Source organism: Dendropsophus ebraccatus, chromosome 7, assembly GCF_027789765.1.
Source record: "Dendropsophus ebraccatus isolate aDenEbr1 chromosome 7, aDenEbr1.pat, whole genome shotgun sequence".
NCBI lineage: Eukaryota > Metazoa > Chordata > Amphibia > Anura > Hylidae > Dendropsophus > Dendropsophus ebraccatus.
In genome coordinates, this window is record NC_091460.1 from 101,585,540 (window position 1) to 101,592,096 (window position 6,557).

The window sequence follows — 6,557 nt, forward strand, 5'->3', positions numbered from 1 at the left end:
TGGGTGGTGTGTGTGTGTGTGTGTGTGTGTGTGTGTGTGTGGAGAGCAAGGATAGGTAGAAAAAGGAAGAGCATCTCCTATAGGCCAGCACGGTACAAAAACAACAGTAACCCATTTCATTAAGCTTTGCATGAAATAACAAGACTTAGAAATAATACTGACACCTAGTGGTGAAACTACAGAATACTACCTTCATCACCACAGAATCTGGAGTGAGAACTTTACGACAGGTGTCTAGGGCACTTAACAGTGGGATACCACACATATCCCTCTACAGAGGCTGCACGCTTATATCATGGAGCAGCCTGTGTCAGACAGCCATCACTAACTGTTCTAGAAAACTTCTAGATTGCAAGCCAAATGCAGCCTGTGGTCTAGAAGTGAAAGCTCCAGAAGAAGTCTAGAAGAAGAAAGCTGATCGCTCCCTACTCTGTGCCTCTCTTCAGCACCATACATAGACCACCACCACACATACAAATGGGTAGCTCACACTGACTAAATGACATGTTGACACACGCCCCCCCCCCCCAGTCCGGCGGCGGCGGCTCCCAGCAACTGATTAGCAGTGTGGAGGCGGAAGTTACTTTTAAATGAGATGATCTATAACCGTAAGTTCTGGCAGTGGCCAGGGACCCCCTAACGACGCAGCTGCCCATAGCAGAGCTGAACTGACATGATCTATAACAGCAAGGTCTGGCAGGAGCCAGGGACCCATTAGCCACACAGTGACCCTCAGCAGAAGGGTCCGCGGCCGCTGCCAGAACTTGCTGTTATAGATCACGTCAGTGACAATCATCATTTAAAAGTAAATCCCGCCACCACACTGCTAATCAGCTGCTGAGGGCCGCCACCAGACTGTCATTCAGTCAGTGTGAGCTACCCATGTGTACCCATGTGTAAGTGTGACAACAAACGTCTGGCTGTAGCCAACCTAGCTGTAGCTGATTAGCAGCCCAAAGGTGGGCGGCTGCGGTGCTGCCATTTAGATTTTAATAAAACATAATTTAGTTCTGCAGCCTGGGTGGCCCCCTTGGACTGGAAATTTGGGCAGCCCACTGCCAGATTGTCAGTCTGGGCATTGCAATCTGAGCTGCTGCTGGGTGAAGGAAGGTGAGAACAGCGGCGGTGATTGGTGTTGGGACATTGCTAAATGATTGCACCCAAAGCTCTTCCCACTTTCCCCTGCAGTGAGAAACACTGTTCTAAAGCACTACAGGATACACAGTAGTAATAACTTTTTGATACTCTTAATCTTACTGATCTGCTATAATGATGGCTTAGTATGTTTCTATAACTTTGAACTGAGCCTCTTTACATTAGGTGAAGAGTTTCATCCACATGATAAATTCCAGTAATCTTATCATGGAAAAAGTAAATTATCTTGTATTTGTACCTGAAGTGACACTACAATGATTCGCCTCAACCTAAATAACCTTTATATATATTTATTTATTGTTATTTTTTCAACCTATTAATACATTGAAAAAACATCAGATATTGTCCTAAAATAATACAATGAGAGACTGCTACCAAAATTAGCATTTTTGTAAAAGAAAAAAAAAAATCAGTCATCACCGCTCACCCCTCTGTTGAATAGGGGTGAAATGGCGAACGCAGAACAGCAGAGCAGACTGATGGAAGGGGTGGGTCAGGCAAACATTTCTGTTTGTGTTCTAACAATTGTCACAGGTGGGGGGATGCTTTAGGAGAGAGAGGAGAGGGGCCCTGCTGCTTCTCTCTGCATCTTCCTGTCACTTAAGGGTATATTTATTGTTTGGAGGGGGCACCCCAGGTGACACACAGAAGGATGATGTGCAGGGGCGTAGCTAGGATTCACGGGGCCCCATAGCAAAAATTTTTAAGGCCCCCCCCCCATATTTTTCGCTTTATAGGACGCGCGTTTTGATAAGACGCACCCCTGATTTTAGGGGGGAAAATAGAAAAAAAATATTTTGCTCATTGTCACAGTTTGGAGATAGCAGCAGTGTAATTGGTGCCAATCCCCCCATATAGTGCCCCACATAGTAGCCAATGCCCCCATAATATAGTGCTCCCCATATAGTAGCCAATGCCCCCACATAGTGCCCCTACATAGTAGCCAATGCCCCCACATAGTAGCCAATGCCCCCATATAGTAGCCAATACCCCCACATAGTAGCCAATGCCCCCATATAGTGCCCCCCATATAGTAGGCAATGCCCCCATATAGTGCCCCCCATATAGTAGCCAATGCCCCCATATAGTAGCCAATACCCCCACATAGTAGCCAATGCCCCCATATAGTGCCCCCCATATAGTAGCCAATGCCCCCATACAGTAGCCAATGCCGCCATATAGTAGCCAATGCCCCCATACAGTGCCCCCATAGAAGACAGTACCCCCCATAGTAGCCAATGCCCCCATACAGTGCCCCCATAGAAGACAGTGCCCCCATAGTAGCCAATGCCCCCAGACAGTAGCCAATGCCCCATATAGTGCCCCATAGTAGCCCCCCTGCGACCAGAAAAACAACAAACAGGCTACTCACCTGTCTGCCGGCCCCAGCAGCTCCTCTCCCGACACTCCGGTCTCCCGTCATCCTCATCTGCCGCTGCAAAACACTTCCGGGACACAGGCAGCGTCTGTGTACCCCGCTGCCTGTGCCGGAGGATGACGGGAGACCGGAGTGTCAGGAGAGGAGCTGCTGGGGCCGGCGGACAGGTGAGTAGGACAGCAATCCCCTCCGCCTGCCCAGCCCGCCCCCTCCATCGCCGCTTAGCCGATCAGGAGCCCAGGAAAGTGCTGCTCATTGCACTTTCCCGGGCTTCTGATCGGCTCAGCTGAGCGGCGATAGAAGGGGCGGGCGGGGGGATGGCTCAGGGCCGCTCACTATGCATATGCATAGTGAGCGGCAATACAGGGGGCGGGGGCATGTTTTAACGCGGGGGCCCGGGCCCCCTGAACCCCCAGGCCCCATAGCGACGGCGTACCCTGCCCCCATGGTAGCTACGCCAGTGATGATGTGTGTGTAGTGTAGCAGAGTGGGGTCCACTGTTCTGTTTGTATCAGGTATAGGTCGGTATCCTGTATGTGTGTATGCACTGCGATAGATAATTGTAGTATGCAACTCCCGCCACTTGGTGTCACTACTTCTTAGTACACTATTCAAGTCCAGCTGAAAGCCAAAGCTATATCATGGGTTAGGTGATTAATAATATGTTAGGTGTTTGATTATGTTGTGACCTATCACAAGGCTTCTCAAGCTCCCAAGGGATGTAAGTAAAAAAGTAAGTTTCAGTTTCAGTTAGTCTGTAGTCTGAGGAACTGCCTAGTCTGAGGAGGAGTTAGTGTGAGACTAGTGGAGAGGGGGCGTGGCTTGAGCAAGTGTTCTCTCTCAGCTTCGGGCGCTGCTCTTCATTAATGGGATTTAGATATCTACAGCCCTGTATAGGTATGCCCAATAGGGCTTAGAAGATTCCTACATCCCCGCTGGTGACCTCTCGGGCCTCTCTTGCCTGTTTTGCCCGCTCCCCGACGCCTTCCCTGACTGCTGCCTCGAGAAGCACCAAGATGGCCACGGCTCCCACCACCAGGAAAGCTGCTCAGAAGTCTCAATTTCCCCGACCTCAGCCAGCTGCTCCCGGAGCTCCTCAGGTCTTAAGGGACACCCGATTCACCCTCTCCTATGTCTTCTGGCGGGGACTTGCCCACTGCCCTGGCCCCGGCCGCCCGGCTGTCTGAAATAAAAAGCCTACTACAGGCTCTCCCCACATGTGCCGAGCAAACAGCACAGTTGTCGGGCATAGAGGAGCGTCATGTTAAAGACATGTTGGAACTGAAAACAGCAGTAGCTGCCATAATCTCCTCATTGGAATCTCGGCAATCTGATCTGGACAAAATTGTCACGGCTGTTGCCCCTGCGTGGAAGCTCGGTCCTAAGGGACCTGATATTTCATATGAATGACCTTGAAAACAGAGGCCATCACAACAACGTTAAAATACGCAGTCTCCCTGAGGACATAGGAGCTGACCGCCTTGTGGAAACAGTGAGATGCATCTGTAACCAATACTTGGGGGACCCGGAGGACATGCATATAGAGATGGACAGGACGCACAGAGTGGCCAGACCCCGCTCCCAGGTTGATAATCGCCCTCAGGACGTCCTGTGCCGTATCCACCATTACTAGCAGAAGGAGTCTAAGCTGCAACGCGCCCTGGACTACCATGGCGAAATTACCCGCCTCCTGCGTCCCCTCCTGGACGCGATCCGAGACATAGGGGCCTCCTACCGCTGGGGATATCCCTTTCATCTCATCGTGCGATGCGGAGGGACCAACTGCATAGTCTGCACACCGGGGGACCTACTGGAAGCCTTCAAGCTACTGGACCTCTCCAGCTTGCCGATTCCAGATTGGACCGATCCAGTCCTGCCCGTGCCTGCTGCTAGACCTGCTCCTGCATGCCGATCGTCCCTCAGCGAGCAGCGACGATCCCGCTCTCCCCACCGTGCTGACTCCCACCCGGCTCCTCTTTCTCAGTGCTCTCCTGTGGTCCTGTGAAGGGATGCTAAGGATTGTCCCGGAGACTGACGTGAACCCCCCCTTTTCTACACTCTGCATCGGGGGACAGTTGGTGCTATAATCGCGGCTCCCCCTCTCACCTCAGGACTTCAGGAGATGTGAGCCGCTTCCTATGGATGTCTGAGTGCCCCTATTACTTTGCCCACCCCTCCAGCTAGTATGCGGTGCCTGAGGCACCTGATTATCCTATTCATTACCCTTCTTGGTAGTGCCCATTCCCTCCCACCTGACCCTAGCTCCTTTCCCTTCTTTCCCCCTTTATGTTGCAACCCTCACCCATACCACCCGTCCGTATGTTTTACCTCCCCCCTCCTTGTTTGTTGTATTGGTACCTGAGTGCCCTACTGCAACCCCCTTTTCTCCCTGGGTTGGTGGCACGAGATGATACCCCACAACCTTAGCTGGTTTGAGCTGAGTCTTTGCAGATGACACCAAGCTTTGTAGTACAGTACAGTCTATGGAAGATGTGCAGATGTTACAGGATGACTTGGCTGCCCCTTGGCTGGGTCCTTCCCGGAGGGATATCTGGCTAGTCCTGTGTTTTGAGACTCTTCAATGAGGCTCCACGGGCTCCTCTTTTGCATATACAGGATGACTTAGACACACTGAGTGTTTGGGCGTTCACTTGGCAAATGAGGTTCAATGTGGATAAATGTAAAGTTATGCACCTGGGTACTAATAACCCACATGCATCATATGTCCTGGGGGAGTTACACTGGGAGAGTCGCTGATGGAGAAGGATCTGGGTGTACTTGTAGATAATAGACTACAGAACAGCACACAATGTCAGTCAGCTGCTTCTATAGCCAGCAGGATATTGTCATGCATTAAAACAGACATGGACTCTCGGGACAGGGATATAATAGTACCACTTTATAAAGCTTTGGTGCGGCCTCATCTGGAGTATGCCGTCCAGTTTTGGAACCCGATTCATAAAAAGGATGTTCTAGAGCTGGAGAGGGTACAAAGACGGGCAACTAAACTAATAAGGGGAATAGAGCATCTTAGTTATGAGAAAAGATTAAAAGAATTACATTTGTTTAGTCTGGAGAAGAGACGTTTAAGGGGAGATATGATTAATTTATTTAAATATATAAATGGCCCCTACAAGAAATATGGGGAAAAGATGTTCCAGGTAAAACCCCCTCAAAGGACTAGGGGGCATTGCCTCCGCCTGTAGAAAAAAAGGTTCAATCTCCGGAGGCGACAAGCTGTGAATCTGTGGAACAGTCTACCACAGGATCTGGTCACAGCAAAAACAGTAGAGGGCTTCAAAACAGGGCTAGACAAGTTCTCAGAGCAAAATAATATAAATGCATATGTATAGAATCTATCACCCCTCCCCCTTCCCTGTATCCATCCCCTCCTTGGTTGAACTTGATGGACATGTGTCTTTTTTCAACCGTATTAACTATGTAACTATGTATGTAACTATGAGAAGGGTGAGATATCTACTGTGCCATACGTAGTTCTGTTTCCTTTGCCCTTTTTCTTCTGACCCCCTATGGCTTCTTTCTCTCTCCTCTAACCTCTTTTCCCCTCTTGTCTCTCTTCCCCCATCTTACTCCTCTTCCTCACTCTCACTTAAGCTATCTCTCCCTGCCTAACTCCCATGTCTGCACTGTGGTGTATAGGAGTCCTGTTGTGCTGCTGAACGTCCACTAGAGGGCGCTGTTGCACTATATTTACTGTTACACTGTGGTTCAATTGCTCTGATATGTACAGTTCTACGGTTATAGCTATATTTTTACATATGTCATGTGTATTGCATCTTCACATTAGACTCTATTTGTCTAAAGAAAGACATTGCTTACTGTTGGCGAGGTTCTCTCTGCCCCCCTTTCCGTCTCCCTGTCACCTCCCCCTACTCCTTTACTGTCTCCCCCCGACCCCTCACTAGGTTGCTCTCTAGACCAGTCCCTCTCCCTTCCCTTTCGTCTTTGTTGCTGGTTACTTTCCATTTTCCTTGAACTTTCCCTAACTGCTACTCGATAGGTC